Consider the following 18,224-nt stretch of genomic DNA (forward strand, 5'->3'; position numbering starts at 1 on the left):
TATAAAGTCCAATGTCCATTTAATATACATCTGTTCTGAATGCCTCTTGGCAAATTAATTTGGAATGCTCAATCATCCACTATACATGTCACAGGGTATGAAAGGCTAAAAGAATATACATAAGTAGAAATAAAGATACATCATCCTCCAAGAATCCATGATACAAAGTACAGTAAAATAAATGAAACCATATACCACACATGATACATCCATCCATCATAAAAGATATAAACATCCAACATAAAATACAACTATTTATCTATCATACAACACAACTAATCTAAGTGTGTGGTTCCTCCCAACCGTCAATAACATCATTAGACCATCATGGGCCCTAGCCATCCCCCACACATAACATCCCAAGCCACTGAAGATATCATCGGTACTATAGTAATAGGGATGTCACACCTAAAACATGCTACAACATATGCATAAAGAAATCTAACATGCAAGAATAAAGCATAAAATGATCCTCCAAAGTAGATAACATCACCTAAACATGATGAACAAGCATCCCAAGAAGCTCCAGCCATGGTAGCAACGGACGGATCTCAAATGGTAAGAGTAAAAAGCACTACCACCCGATCGTTTAGAACCTAAATGGTCCACTCCCACCACGCTGAGGAGATAGTCTCAAGTCCCAAATAGGATATCAAATCACATAATCACAAATACTCTCTAAGTCCAAAAAATCCTAAAAGTATACTAACTCAAAGGTTCCAACACATAGATCGACATCTAGACCCAGAGGCACCACACAGAAACGTAAGAAACCTACTCTGCAAGCGAGAAAGTGTCATCGCACAAATCACGTTGGAAGTTACCTGAGCAATCCCCTAGGAATCTCGGGTCCCCTGTGTTCCTGCGGCCACTAGTATCCTCTCGTACTGACGAGGCATACTACGGAATGCAAGGTCGCAACCAAGCGTTCTCTCTACCCCATCCTAGTCTGTACTAGCACTCAAGGCATGGGAGACAACATACAATTATCTTATTAGGTTCATTTTAATCCCCATTTAGTGTAAATGTTATCACTTATTAAAACAACTTACAATGGGTTTCTCCAGGCAGCCTCTTAGGGCCCCGACCCCCATTGCAAGCCACTTCCCAACACTACACATAGATAACCTACCCTAGGCTCATGAAATCTCAAATCAAAGAATCATAATAAAATCACCTCAGTCCTATATAAGCGAGTGAAAACATCATATATATATAATCCACAATAACCACATCAGTTCTCCATGGGCAACTGATTAGCATCAAATAATAATCATAATGATCACGATAGATCTCTATCAGCATCTGAAGGCATCCATGATAAATCATATTATCCAATGGTTCTCCAACGAGCGACCAGAAAGTATCCCAAAATAAATCACAATACTGATCAAAGACTCCAAAATGGTCAAGTCAAAACATGTCACACAATGACATCATCAAGAACAAATCATACACTTTAGTCCTCCCAAAGTGACTACAAGAAAAATCAAATATAACTGATCGAGGACTCAAAAATGGTTAAGTCGAGTATCTCATAACATACACCTCAGCTCCACACAAGGAAACTGGAAAACAATAATAAACAATAAAACATCCATCATAGAGCATATCAACACATCACCATGGTTGGGTTAAAAAATATCGAAAACAAGACATCACAACATCACAATCACATAACCCCAAGCCTCTGGTAAACACCTTAAGATTGGTCAAACTAAATCAATCCAAAACTCCAGAGCATAGACAATAGAATAGTCCCATAGAAAACAAAAATCATTACATAGTTGGTTATGACTGATAATATATCGTTGAGTTAATGTAAGGTTTAAGTTCCAGTGTTAGGTACGTCTCAAGTAATAAGTTTTCGCAATTAACCCCTTACAATTAACCCAAGTCCCATATCTGAATGAAAGTCAATTATCCAACTTGGTTTAAATCAATTTTCTAAAATGATCTAAAAAGGCAAGTTATTTATTTAACTTATTGAAATAAATAAGTAGTTTCGATCTAAACAATATTATTAAAAATAATATTAAAATAGATCTACAATTTTGATATTAACTAATCCATCATTAATTTAATTAAACTATATATATAAATTAAATTGATTAATGATTATCCAACTCAACAATTATTATTTAATAATTAATAAAATTATCAATAATTTTATTAATTAAAATTTAACTATATTTAAAAAACATTATAAATAATAATAAAGTTTATCAATATTAATAAACAATAATGTAGTTCACATTATAAATATTATTAACAAAATATTATTAAATAATATTTAATTTAATATTAAAATCTATTAATAATATTAAACTTGTTAATAAATATTATTAATTAAAATAATAATTAAAAATTAATATATATTAAAATAACTATTAACAAATTTTAATATATTTTAATATATTAAAAATGATAATTAAAATTTATATATATATATATATATATATATATCACTGCGTTTATAGCCCGCATGGCTTATTGAAACACTGTCGGCCGCAGGCCAGCTGCTACCATAGTCTGTACTACGGTCAGCGCAGCATTAAGGTTGTCGACGATAAGTGGGGACGGGGTGGGGTAAAACCCCCTGTCCCAATTCTTTTTATTATTATTATTATTATTTTAAAAAACATCTTCATTTATATGAAATTTATTAAATACGTTTTTAATATAATTCTCCCCTCCAACATTTAAAAAAAATTTATTATCATTATTATTATTTTTTTTTTAATTATTATTTTTATATATAATTGCAATTTTAATCTAATAGGAAAATTAAGTATAACCATTCAATTTTTTTAACTAAAAATTTCCATTTTCAAAATCAAACCCTTCCTAGATAAATTTACAATTTCGCATCTACTGAAAGGAGTTTTTTTAACGATATATTAATCCCCACGCATACAGAAGAACCCACGAGCATTCCAGTAAATTCAAAATATAATACTGAAAGATTTGTTGCAAAGAAGTACGCACAAATATTTCATAGACACGAAGAAGACAAGAATTAAAAGAACGTATTTAAATTATGCAAATTTTCACAAGCGTCTACCTGGACACTAATGCTAATTTGCTACGCTCCAAAAATTTGTAGAGAACAATTCCCCCTTTCAAAACTTTCTCCTCTTCCAAAATTCCCCACTCCCTGAAAAATGAACCCCCAAATTGTGAAAAGGAGTTCTCTCCCTAAAATCGGGGCACTAATCGTGTGTTCACCCCCAGAGAACTCTTTGCTCACAAGACTCAACTCTAAATTAACTTTTATTAATCTTTGGTTTATCTTTTCATGCACATTAACCAGATTATTAAATAACTTTATTTAATTTTCCACTTGACTTCTATTTTTAATTAATATATTACTTTTAATCTCATGTGCACTTTATGACATTAAAAATAACAGTATTATCTTCACTTATTTTATCTTTTGAATTAATTTCTTTTATTTTAACCTCATGCATACATCATGCGATCTGGAATCTTTTAATAATTTAATATCTTTTCACTTTTTTAATTTATTTTAGAAAGTTTAATTGATAAAATATTTATTAACTTAAATAATAATAATATTTAGCATTTATCTAAAAATGAACTCTAAATATATATTATTATTAAATTAAATAAATATTATCACGTTCTAAATTTAAACTAATAACTTTATCTTCAAATTTAATTCTCTTATTTAATTAATTTCTCAATTAATTAAATACAATTAAATATTAAAGTGTCATAATAATTTCTATTAAATTTAATCATTAATTTAATCTTTTAATTAGACTTAATTAATAGAAAATACACCAAAGACTCATAAAGACAACATACGAAAACCCATCATAGCAAAACACATACTAAATCAAACAAAGGGTTATAATCACAAATTAACGTCATTCGATGCATTCGGAGGGTACTCAACTTAGATACTTGTCCTAATTGTCAATTAGGACAAATGGCTTAAAGGGTTGGGATTTTGGACTTAAGAATTTATCTCCCCTCTCTTACCATTGAGATAATGCGATAGGGTACGCTCATCCTGGCAATTCAGGAAAGTCGATACCTGGTACCTGCAACCTGCATAAAATCCATGCATGTACAGACACAATATTCTAAGCTAAACAAGCAATGGCAGGAAGTGATGCATCATGTAGATCCCGACTAGCAGGTGACTACGACTCCCTTCCTCAACCACATCAGAAACGCCATACATAAAGAAACAAACATGCACACCATACACATGCAAGTATGGGGTAACTATTCATAAGAAAACATGTACAATAACCATCTAACTAATCATCATCGATAACTGCAAACACTGTGATAATCATCATACATACATGAAATATAGAGTACCAAGTAATCTCATCATATAATAAACTGAATCTAAAACAACATCTGATAATCTACAAAATAATAATACTAATCATCAAACATAAAACTGGCCTAAAAGAGTTTGGCAATGATAACTGAAATGCGACTTAGGGGCAAGCACTACACAATAACAATGTTAATGCACGACACTCATGTTGAAGAAGAGAAAGTAGATAGATCTAAGAGTCTCTAGAGTTTGATATTGCATCTTGGTAGGAGTAGGTTATGTTACAAGAGGAAGAAATATAGGATAAAAAAGAAGAGAATAAAGGTGCAAATTGAGGTAAATAAGAATATTCAAATGGAGAAGAAAAACTAAAGATTTTGAAATCACCATATGGTTTTTGGATGTATAGGTTTAGTTCTTCCTTTTTAAAGAGAATGCAAGATCCAGTAAGTCCCCATATTATTTTAAATATTCTCCTTCATAAGGATTCCAATAATAATACATGTTCACTGGGCTTAGTAGTGTCCTCACAAAAAATAGGTATCTTGATTAAGGCTTTCGTCTTATGTGGTTCATTCTCTTGTTTAAGTTTATAAACTTGAGGGATTTACCTTTTCTCATTCTTGATGCTTTGGACTATATAATGTTATTCTCTTTGTCCTTATCTTATTTTAAGAGGAATCTAACTCCCAAGATTTATCACCAAGAGATATCTTGTGATTCTTTCTTTTCTTCTTATTTTGTTGATGGTATTTCTTTTACTAAAAATTGTCATAGTTTTACCTGATTATGGGAATGGGTCTTGGTCAAAGGGTTTTGATTACTCAAAGAAGCATTTCACTATTCTCTTTGTAAGTGGCATCTGATTAGTTAGTGACTGTGATTATTTTGTCAAATTTTAAAATGGATTTTCCTTTATCTGTTTCTTCCTTTCTTGATTTCCTTGTACTTCTATTGACTTACTTTTCCATATATATGTAATTTAATGTTAATATGATTTCCAAAATTTATGAAAAATCAAAGAATACACCATTTGGATTAATTGTAATGGAGGATAAATCCTTCTTTTAAGGTTTGTAGGAGATTGTGTAGGGTATGGGTATTCGTGATATTAGATTATCCTAACAATGATGTCCTAGATCTATCATAATCTACAATAGTTTTCTCTATATTATTTAGTTACTATATGCCTCATTTTGACATGCAGGTAAGCTCTTCAGGGTATCTCCTTCACTTCCTTTGATGTCTTTCTTATTTATAACAATAGAAACACATTAGTGTACCATACCTCAAATTAATTGAAGTCTTCATTTCTCTTATGATGTCTCTCTTATTTCGCCATCATAATTTTTGTCCACATTTCTCTCTAGTTAGGCTTATTATTATTACTTCTTTCCCAATTCAATTTTCATCCTTGATTTATCTAGTATTCTAGTTATCTCCACTTTCTATGGATGTTTTTGTTTGGATTCCATTACTCCTTTATTACCCCATAGGGTAATTATTTAGAATTTTTTCTTATCTACCACATGTTTTGATGGGGCCCTTTTGGACCTCTTGACCTTTACATTCCCCAATACCTTGGCTCCTAACCACTTCCCATAGTGTATAATTTGAGAGCATAGTGTAGCACATTTCCATATCTTCCTTGTCATCCTCTTATCATTTTGATCTAGTATGTCATTTAAATTAAAAAATTTCCCTACTATCCTCAACAAGACATAAGTAGAGTCTTGGCAGTGGAACGAATATCAACAAGATATATGGGGATGTAGACTAGTGAATCTCTAATGTTGCCTCAAATTTTTTTTAAATGACATAGAACAAAATTTGATAGATGATAATTTAATAGAATGCTAAGAACATACATAAAACATTAGAATGAAGCTAAAGAATAATTGATTTGTACTATTCAGTCATTTACCTCTTTGATATATTCTAATATTTTCTTATGCTTCCCCTATATTCACCTTATTACTAGTGATCATACATTACAATGTGTATACCTTCTAGGTGGGACGTGACTCATAATAAGTACTCCTACATTACACACTATCTTCTTATCCAAGAACTTTTCAAGTATGATGCGATATAATTTCTACAAGTTTGTCTAGTTGCTCTAGTCCCACCAATGCTATGCATGTTCTTTTAGTTCAAATCTACAATGTCAAGCTCGAGTTGTATTGGTTCTTTTTTGTTAAGTAAACATTTTTGGTATTTTTTTGTGCATGAGTTCATTATTGTAGTTCAATTTTATATGTGGAAACACGATATCTTAAAATATTTTATGGAGCTATAGATTTTTGGTGGTGTCTAATATGGTAGCTAACAAGAAATTACTTCCATTTAGATCAAATTGGGGCCCTCTGAACATGAACTAATTTTATCAACATCCACACAATGATGTGAACATTTCATGGTCTTGTAATTGTTTTCAAATGTTTATGTAAGTTCATGATGATAAGGCAAATGTGTATATTTTATCTACAGTTGATGATTAGGCATCACACATGTGTGATCCTTGATCAAGATAAATAATAATATTATAATTAATAATATTATGGACCAAGCTAAATAATATTATCATGGACTATAGCTCATTTTTTTCATTGTCAATGTATCTTTATGGAAATAAATCTTGGTTGTTGATCTATGTTGAAGTATAATAATTCATTCATTATGAAGTTTCTTGAAAGGGTAAATGGTCCTATGATGTTTTTATATGCTTAGACAACAATATGAGGCCCAATTCTAGTGTTTCATATAAACTCAAGTACTTTAAAGGAAACCATTTCTCTTAAGTGATAAATATGTGACAATCATTATATGATTTAAGCAAGTTTGGAGTTATTTAGTATTCAAGATGGCAACTCACTTATTAGCCAGTGTATTGTTAAATTTAAGCAAATGGATGGGAAAATAGATTGTTTGTATTTTTCCTAATAAGGATGATTTAAAACAATTAACATGTGATATGTTTGGGAATTTCAATTGATCAAAAACTTTCTATTGTAATAGTGATTTTAGTTTTTACAATTATTTTTGTCCACATTTAAAGCTAGCCACGATTTAAGATCTATCATTGACACATTTCCTTTCATGTCTAATAAGGTTTCTCCTAAAAAATTTAGGGAATAATCCATAGCCAAGTATGTTTAAATATGATGGGAAGGATTGGTTGAGTGATCAATGCTACACAGACTTAAATTCTTTTGATTGTTTCTTAAACTTATCATGAATTTAATACCAACCTTTTCATGAATTTAATACCTAAGTAGAGCAGCTAAGGTGAGTTTGAAACCCAAGCATGTTTGGATATGAATTTTAAACACATAATAACGATACATGTCTTATGGTCTTATTGTGTCTAGAGTAGGTCTTGTTGGCCAGATATGTAATTTCACTAAACTAATTTACAGTGGTTGTTGGCTATTTTGCTTTTGCTAAGGAGTTATTTGGTTATTTTTCATTCTTCACAAGCTCTTAGGGCATCCAAAACTTTGTTAGGTTACAATATTTTATGTGCTAATGCATTATGAACCTCTTAATAAGGTGTTTTAGTTTATGAGATCTCTATCTACTTTTGCTTCTTCTGGGGCTTAACATCTAGGTGATGTTGATGCAACACTTGTTGAGGGTTTTGCAGGTGGGGTAACAAGCTAAGTGATTTTAACCTTGGTGGAAATTCTATGGATAAGTGTACCCAAGTTGCAGTACTTGGATGGGTGACTTTCCAATAATGCTTAGTGCTTCACCTATGTAAGCATCACTGAGATGTAACTAGTGCTAAATAGATCATTCATTCTCATGAGAGACGGTTTCTTGTGAACCACTTCTTATGAACTATGGGTCAATAAGTTTGACTCAAAAACTACATAGTTGAATCATAATAGCAATATTACAATTTGGCTTGTTGTTGAAAATTTCTCTTACTTATCATACACTTAATTAATAGATGTCTACTAAAGGGAGAGTACTACAATATTTGCAGAAAAAAAGGTGGATAGAAGGAAAATTCGCACAGTCTATGTTGGGCAAAGCCCTTGTAGTGAATTAGTTTACCCAATACACCAATAGAGGTGAAAGCATTAAGGATTGGTTGCTAAGCAATAAGACCAATGTCATCTCCTTGACCTTCATGTACGGGTTTGAACTCTTTTGATTGTATCTTAAAGTCTATCATGAATTTAATACCTAGGTAGAGTAGTTGAGGTGATTTGAACCCCAAGCAGATTCAAATATGAAGTTTAAACATATAAGATCAATATGTATTGTGGTCTTAAGACTAAACCTTGTGGGTTAGATATGTATTTTCACTTTACTAATTTATAGTTGCTGCTATCTATTTTGGATTTGCTTAGGAGTTGTTTGGTTATTCATCATTCTCCATGAGCTCTTCGAGTACCAAAATTTGGTCAAGTTGTAATATTTTATGTATTAATGCATTATTAATTGTTTTATAAGGTGTCTAATGTTATGAGATCTCTATCTATTTATGCTTCTTCTAGGGCCTAACATCTAGGTGATGTTGGCACAACACTTCCTAGGATTTTGCAAATGGGGTAGAAAACTAAGTGTTCTAGACCTTGGCAAGGATAACTTTAAGAAAACCCCCTTTGAAAAAATGTATAAAATCATAATGAATCCAACATTATTTTAAGAGCAAAAAATTAATTTGAATTGGGAAAAAAATTTCAAAATAAAAAAATTTTAAATTTTATTGGCAATTTTTTTCCCGTCATATGATTATTTTGCAAAATCGTGGCAAATTTTTAATCATTTCAGAAAATTGCAACCAAAAGTAAAAATATATAGAAACCATAAATTTGTATCATCCAAGGTACAATAATCCTATTTAATGACCATTAGATGATCCTAAATCAATGGTCTAAATCCCATTTCGGGTTTAAAAGTTAAAGTACAACAAGTTTCAGAGAAAGTTTCCAAAATAATGACACTTTTCCACAGTATAATCTATTTTGGGCCAAAGATTAGAAGGATAAAAGTTTCCTAAGAAAGTCTCCAGAATAGAGACACTTGTCAAATATATGTACTTTACCTATAACCTAACTTAAAGGTTTACCATAGATTGGTGAATGCAACCATCAATTAAGACATGCCTTGGAAATTGTGGTCGAAAACATTTAATTTACCATGTGGAAAGATTAGATTCCATTGGCGAAGTCATCATCAAAATAAAAATGATTATGTATCATTATTGGCAATTGGTCTAAGCATACGACCTAGTTTTCATAAATTGCGAGCAATGTCACCACCCAAAAAGTGCCAAAACATTCGCCAAATTCAAGGTCCCCGATGAGTGAGATTAGCCATTTGGCGAATATTCACCACTAAAGTAAACCCTGGACCTTGGAGGAAACCCCATGGTTAAGTGCACCCAAGTTGTAGCACGTGGATGGATGAACTCCTAGGAAGACCCAATGATTCACTTATGTGAGCATCACCCTAATAAAGTTAGTGCTAAGTGGATCATTCATTCTAATGAGAGATGAGTTCTTGTGAACCACTACTCGTTGGATCAATGAGTTTGACTCAAGAACCACACCGCTGAATCTTGGTAGCTATATCATTATTTAACTTGTTAAAAATATCTTCTATTTATCAATTGATGAGCTTAAGGGGTCACTAGCATTGCGTAGATGCAATGAGTGCAAAGTGGGTCACTTATTTTTATGAGAGGCATTTTTTTGTGAATCGCTACTTATGAGTCATGGGTCAATGAGCTTTACTCAAAAACTAAATAATTGAATCTTAATTGTGATTAAATCATTTAGCTTGTTATGAAAAATGAAAGTTAATTATCAAACACTTCATTGTTTTCTATATCTACTAAAGAAGAATACAACAATATTCACACATAGAAAAATAGATATTAGAAAGTAAATCATCAAATATTTATGTTGGGACATGCCCAAATAATGAATTAGTCTACCCTATAAATGGATAAAAATGAAAACATTAAGACCACCCTCTCCTAGCACATACATTACTAGAAATGAAAAGCATTAAAACTTGGTTGCTAACCAATATGATCATCCTCCTATCCTTGACCTTTGCATACAAGTTATCAAAAACAAATTGGTAGAAATGAAAAGAATTGAGAATTGGTTGCAAACCAATAAGGTTATCCTCTTATCCTTGACCTTCGCCTAAGAAAAATTGACAATTAATTGATTACATCCTCAATCTATTTGCTTAATATATTAAAGAAACTGATTGGCAATTTTTGGGTATTGTGGACGTGGATTTTATTTTTCTTTAAATAATGTATATGAAAGATAACTTCTAGTACCTGATATTAGAAACTCCAAACTCCTAGGAAAGCCCAGTGATTCACTTATGTGAGCATCACCCTGATAAAATTATTGCTAAGTGGATCATTCATTCTCATGAGAGATGAGTTCTTGTGAACCGCTACTCGTTGGATCAATGAGTTTGACTTAAGAACCACACTGCTGAATCTTGGTAGCTATATCATTATTTAACTTGTTAAAAATATCTTCTATTTATCAATTGATGAGCTTAAGGGGTCGCTAGCATTGCGTAGATGCAATGAGTGCAAAGTGGGTCACTTATTTTTATGAGAGGCATTTTTTTGTGAATCGCTACATATGAGTCATGGATCAATGAGCTTTACTCAAAAACTAAATAATTGAATCTTAATTGTGAATACATCATTTAGCTTGTTATGAAAAATGAAAGTTAATTATCAAACACTTCATTGTTTTCTATATCTACTAAAGAAGAATACAACAATATTCGCACACAGAAAAGTAGATATTAGAAAGTAAATCATCAAAGATTTATGTTGGGCCATGCCCAAATAATGAATTAGTTTACCCCATACATCGATAAAAATGAAAACATTAAGACCACCCTCTCCTAGCACATATATTACTAGAAATGAAAAGCATTAAAACTTGGTTGCTAACCAATATGATCATCCTCCTATCTTTGACCTTTGCGTACAAGTTATCAAATAAAAATTAGTAGAAATGAAAAGAATTAAGATTGGTTTAAGACTATCCTTTCCTACCACACACATTACTAGAAATGAAAAGCATTAAGAATTGGTTGCTAACCAATATGGTCATCATCCTATCCTTGATCTTTGCATACAAGTTATCAAATAACAATTGGTAGAAATGAATAGAATTAAGAATTGGTTGCAAACCAATAAAATCATCCTCATATCCTTGACCTTCGCATACAAGTTATCAAACAAAAATTAGTAGAAATGAAAAGAATTAAGAATTGGTTGCCAACCAATAAGATCATCCTCATATCCTTGACCTCATAAGATCATCCTCATATCCTTGACCAATAAGGTTAACCTTCACCTAAGAAAAATTGACTGAATTGACAATTGATTACATCCTCAATCTATATGAAAGATAAGTTCTAAGTTCCGCGATATTAGCAACTCCGCTGATAACCTTAAAATATATGCGAGTTATTAAATCGAAAAAAACACAAGCTGGTCGGTAGAAAGCGAAAAACGGGGCATTCCGAGAATCGAACTCGGGACCTCTCGCACCCAAAGCGAGAATCATACCACTAGACCAAATGCCCACTTCTGTTTTTTAAACGATTTATAATATCTCTTGACTTATGAAATTCCTCGCACCATAATCTCGCTGGTTCCGTTTATTGTCCATTCACAACTTCCAATGCAAACTTACTCGCAAAATCGGTCAAACATCTTTCACAATTTCCTTTAACATGAAATCAAACAATTCAAACGTGGCATAATCTCTACATTGTGATAGCATGTTGGAATGCCATCTTTCTCTTTGCATTAATAAATTATGTATGTAAATATCGGTTTGTATTAAAATTTTGATGATATATGGAATGATAAGTAGGAGATGATTTCCACAGCTAGTCAAATTGTGATGTGAATATCAGGATTTAACTGTGTGATTTTTGAGTCAAACTCGATGACCCATGTTTCATGAGTAGTGATTCAACATGAATCCATCTCTCATGAGAATAAATGGAACACTTAGCACTCATTGGATCTAGGTGATGCTCACAGGGGTGAAGCACCGGGACTTCCCGGGAGGTCACCCATCCCAGTACTACTCCAGCCTGAGCGCGCTTAACTACAGAGTTTCCTCCACAGTTAAACCCGATATATGGAATTGTATCTTATATAAATATTTTAGGATATTATTTTAAAAATTAATGATTAATATGTAGGAGGTATTATTAGTCGTTGCCTATATAAAATAGGCACGGAACTAATGTTTCTACTAGCGTGCCACAATTAATTTTTCTAGAAATCGATATGTAATATTTCAAAGTTTGGAATGATTTATTTTTAAAATATTTTTATGTTCATTAAATATTGAATTCTTATTGGTCATCACCCATTTTCCTAGGGGTTAAAATGATTTTTTTACTCCGAAAATTGCTAAAAATTTAACATTACCCCAAGTGTCTTCTAGAAGTTTTGGGTGCTTCGATCTAAGATCAACAGCACTGCCCACCAATCGGAGGAGAGGAATATGACAAGACTAAAAGCTTCAGAAGAATTATAATTTATGCTTGTTAATTATGCCTACATAATGTCTCTTTGTGAAGCTATTGTACCTTATTCAAGCTCTATTCGATATCTTTGTCCTCTACATAAATCATCTAATTAATTAGAAGCTCTTGGTTGAAAATATTTAGCCCAATAATAAATAATGCACAAAAAAATTAAAATTATAAAGATATTAATTTTTTAAAACCTTTTTTAGAGATATAAAAAGATGTTTTTAAATCTACTTTTATTATTCGTCAAATGTTAAAAAAAAATTTGGTATAATTTAATTTTAAAATATTAGACCACAATTCTACAAACGGATAATTTTAAAATATCAATATTCTCTTTGGCTCTTTTATTTCTTTACATTTTCATTTTTTACATTAACTTTCTATTTTCTTCCTACAACCAATAATTAGATTATTAACTTTCTCTTTTCTTCCTACAACCAATAATTACACTATCAACTTTCTCTTTTCTTCCTACAACCAACAATTAGATTTTAATTTTTGGCTTCACAAATAATTAGGTGTTTCATTTGTTAAGAAATAAACTTCGTAACTCGCCATATATGTAGTTAAGAATATTTCAAAAAAAATCATGTAATGTCATCAAAGCCATAGTTTAACTTAAGAATATTTTAAACATTCAGTATTCTCTTTTGCATTCAATCACTGCAATATAACCAAAGAAATTAAAATCAAATCAACCTTCTATTTTTTGCAAAAGGCAAGGACTCTAGCTCTTTTAGAGCTCTTGTTTAGACAAAAGTCTACAATATAATGATTAATTGTGAGTCTATGAGCCTCTTCTCTAGGAGGTCTTATGCTGGATACTTTCTCTTGAAAACTATTTGTTATTATTAGGTTTAGCCCTTCTATAGGGTATACATAGAATAATAAAATACAAAGAAGATGTGGTACACCTTGCATATTAAAATGTTTTATATTTTTTAATATTGTATAAAGCATGAAATGGGATGTCAAGGTTGCAAAATATTTTCAAATAGGAAGTTTTCTTTGACATTGCAAAATCATTTTTGTTAGGTGTCACTATGAGGGATCATCATTTAAGGAGTACACGATCAATTGAATCTAGGGTATGCATTTAACATTTTTTAAGATTTTGTAAAATTCACCATTATGGCATTACTAGTTGTCAAGACCATTTTGAATCTTGCTCTAGAGTTTACACTTTGTAGAAGGACTCATTATATTCATTTGTTTATTGTTATTTTATACATCAATTAGATTGTTGACTTGATATTCACTTCTCACATGTTAGGTGATTCATGGGCTTGTAAGGTTGAACAAATAGTTCCAACATGATATCACATAAAAACTAAACTGAAACAAAAGCTACCATCAACATTGACAAGAAATATCAAACATGGATGATAGCACTTAGATAAAATTATAGTGTAACAGATGTAAGAAAAACTAATACTTAGGTTTGAATAAGATAATTCGATACTTAGGTTTGAATGTTGCAACCTTGATTACGAAATACTTGAAAAAAACCATTATTAGCAGGAAAATAGTTTGGAACACTTCCAACAAATGCTCCTCTTCTTGTTACTATATTCCTTATGAATAAAAGGATAGGATATAAGGTTATTCATATTCAATTTCTACGTGAGTGCCTATATAGACCTAAAAGTTGGGACTTGGACATGACTTGTAGTTTAATTGATGGTCATTCATTGGATAAAGCTTTAGTAACTGACCGTTTTTGAAGATTTTTTTTCCAAGACATCTATTACCATACTCATAAAATTGCATTTGTTTCATTGCAATGTTTCATGATTGGTATTTCCTTGAGTAGAATAAATAGCTAATGATATTCCTCGAAGAGATGTCCCACCCAATTTTTTTTTATGAATTATAAATAGATGGCTTCGGAAGGAGGTTGTCTTTTATTAAGATCAACAAGATAACAACAGGGTTGGCCCTTACAAAACCAAAACCTAAAGACATCAAAGGGGATCAAAGCACACTAAAAAGAATCTTGGTTATTACAAATAAAGCCAAGAATGGCATAGTAACAAAAATGTTAGAAGTCCACCTCAAGAGTCTCTAGATTCCTCACCCACAACATGGGTGTAACGTAAGGTTTTTCCTAATCAATTTTTAAACTAATTTCCTATTTCATTTCACATGACTATGATTTCAATCAACGGTATATAACAGAAATACAAACATATTCTATCGAGTTTCCAAGATTACAAAAAGAGATGTTAGCATTTAACTTCATATTCAGCTGAAAGTAAATAACAAATGTTTGACTGGAGATATTACGTATTGAAATAATTTATCTACTTCTAATTATTCAATTGAAAATAAGTAACAAATCTATCAAATTACAATTTGAGATATTTGCGAACATTTAACTCCTTTATCTTATTAAAGTAATAACTATTTGAAAAGTAATTAACTTTCATCTAAAAACAACTAAACATTCAGAGGTTTAAGGAACATACAGTGAAATTTGTGAAACTTCTTTTACTAGTTGTCCAAGCCCTGGCATTGGTGAGAGGAGAAGCATTGACATAGGCTTAACCTCCCAACCGCGGACCATTACTTATCCCCACTTATTCTAATTTAATAGAATGGCCCTCTCTACCCCAAGATCGGGCTTGGGATGTTCATAAGTCCAGCCATCACAATATCCAGGTGGGTTGAAGTCCCAACAGCTATTCGATAAAATCACTGAAGCGTATGGACAATCAACAAAGATCACTTGTTTGAAAAATCTTCCTAATTCCACCCTCACCAAGGATTTCAAAATGTGGGTCAACAAACCCAATCTCCACCACTCGGCTTGACAACTTACTTCATGAGTGGAACATGCATGAGCTACTACATTATTTATTAATCATGTTATTTATTTATTTTGATGTCATTCTTGTTTTGCAGATTTCTCTACACCTCCTCACCATTTTCAGACCATCAAGTTGGTGATTCCTTGGTGCTTTCAGATAAAAATCACAATGATACTTTACACCTTCTTCACCACATACTGGCATTTTCACCTAGTGAATTCCTTCTTGTTTTGGTTTCAATATCTCACTCTTAGTTATTTATATTTATATCAGGATGCAATTGATTCTATCTGGGGTGATAACTTTCTTGCCATTGACCATAAGTGATTCAGAGAAATTCTGCATATTCGGATATAAATATAGATAAAAGAAAACATCAAACTTATGTATAATCAGTGTAATATTATCATAGAAGGTAATCGACTAACTTTACAAGGAAGACAATAGTCCTTACAAGCAATAAGATAGACTTAAAAAGGAATACGACAAACTATATGCATTAATCATTGTCATACTGTCACTAAGGAAAATGACAACTCTACAAGGAAAACGATAGGCTTTATGCATTAAACAATGTTATATTATGAAAAGGGAAACTTAGAACTAGTAGAACTTAAATCATAATAACAAACTTGGTCGCAGTGCATTGAATCTTGGCAAATAAAAAGAGTAATGAAGCTATGGGTGCCTTACATGACTTCTCTAAGCGACTTGAATGACTTGAAAGACTTGTGCTTGGGTAATCCTTGATCTGTGATCCGCGGCCAGAGAGATATGAAAGGTTTAGGCTGATAAGAATTTGAATTTTGATCTATGCTAGTTTGGGGTTTCGGCGGCAAAGGTAATGAAAGGCTGAATCGAAACATTTGAAAAACACGATACAATTTTGGGAGGCTTAAGAATATAAACAAAAGCCTGACTCTACGGCTTCCATCCGTTACAAGAACCATTTGAATCCATTTCAATTCGACTTATAGAATAAAAGAAAGAAAGAAGATGAAAGGTTTTTAAAGTTATAATTATTTTATTATTATTATATTTTCTCATTTATGCTTACGTGCACGTAATGATAGGGTGGCATCATTGGATTATTAATTATAATGTAATAGTGTCATTTTATTATTATTTACATATGATCATATTTGAAATGTAAAATAATAATTAAATAATAGTAATATTTGATAATTCTTTAAAGGTAAGATTTTATGTTTATTTTACATTATTTATTATAATGTACCACTTATAGCTCATGCGGTTCCAACATGAAATATGTTGTCAAACCCTAGTAACCTTGCCAAGCTAGTTTTAGGTCAAACCTATTGATTCTAATGATTGGACTATTCGACCATCCCCTTTCAATGACCCCATTTAGCAATGCTTCCCCTCTCTCTTTAGTCTTCTTCTTGTAATCACTCAAAACAAGATTCTCGCCAAAACATCAATTCAAGATTTATAAATTGCTAATTCAAAGTCATCAAGTGGCCGTTAGGGATTTCATCAATGTCAAAGTAACTAACTTTTCATGCTCATCATATATGTAAAATGGCTATAGTTAACTAACTTACTTTCACATGATGATGAATAGATTGATACAACGGTTATAATTAACTAACTCATTTTCATATGATAATCAAATTGATACAACACCTATAATTAATTGACTCAATTTCACATGATCATGAAGGAATAAACAATGGCTATAATTTAACTAGCTCATTTTCACATGTTATGAAGAAATAAACAACGACTATAATTAACTAGCTCCATTTCACACAATCATGAAGAAATAATTTAATTCAACAACTATAATCAGTTTAATGTTTTAGGGAAAAATTTGGGATGTAACATACTCACCCCCTTAGATTTTTCATCATCCTCGATGAAGATAATAACAATTTTTTAAATAGTACTTAATCAGTTAAAAATAAAAGAAATAAAGTATTCAGTTTTCAACTTCAAAGAAAAGGTAGGGATATCTTTGAAAAATATCATGATAATCTTCCTAGGTGGCATTATCTTCTGTATATTGGTCCCACTAGACCTTGCACTATGTTACTTCTCGATTTCGTAAACGTAGCTTACGTACCTCCAGTATTTTGAGTGATTTCACCTCTACCACTCCTGACTCTCGCACCTGCAGTAATTTCCAATCAATCATATGCTCATGGTGACTAATATACTTTTTAAGGTAAGACACATGGAAGACGTCATGCATCCTGGCAAGGGCTAGTGGTAAAGCAATCCTATAAGCCACTGGGTTGACAACCTCCAAAACCTCAAAAGGTCCTACATATCTGGGGATTAATTTCGCATACTTGCCAAACTTGATTGTACTCTTCTGAGGTTTAACTCTTAGTAACACCTTGTCTCCTACTGAGAATTCTCTAGGTGTCCTTATAGCATCAGCATAACTATTTTGTCTGTCGTTTGCTTCCTTCAATCTCTGACAAATTTGAAGTACTTGCTTTTCCATCTCCTGAAGCATTTCAGGCCTGACTATGACCCTATCTTCCAATCGATTCCAACTTACT

The 18,224-nt window shown here is 31.7% G+C and overlaps 1 non-coding gene across 1 annotated transcript; it reads right to left on the reverse strand.

Annotated features, from left to right (window-relative positions):
- Positions 1–11,842: 11,842 nt before the first annotated feature.
- On the reverse strand, positions 11,843–11,914 carry TRNAP-UGG (transfer RNA proline (anticodon UGG)). Its single transcript has one exon. It is a non-coding gene; the product is annotated as a tRNA-Pro (tRNA).
- Positions 11,915–18,224: the final 6,310 nt, after the last annotated feature.

Source organism: Cupressus sempervirens, chromosome 1 (genome assembly GCF_028749045.1).
Source record: "Cupressus sempervirens isolate cs-2001-9-10 chromosome 1, ASM2874904v1, whole genome shotgun sequence".
NCBI lineage: Eukaryota > Viridiplantae > Streptophyta > Pinopsida > Cupressales > Cupressaceae > Cupressus > Cupressus sempervirens.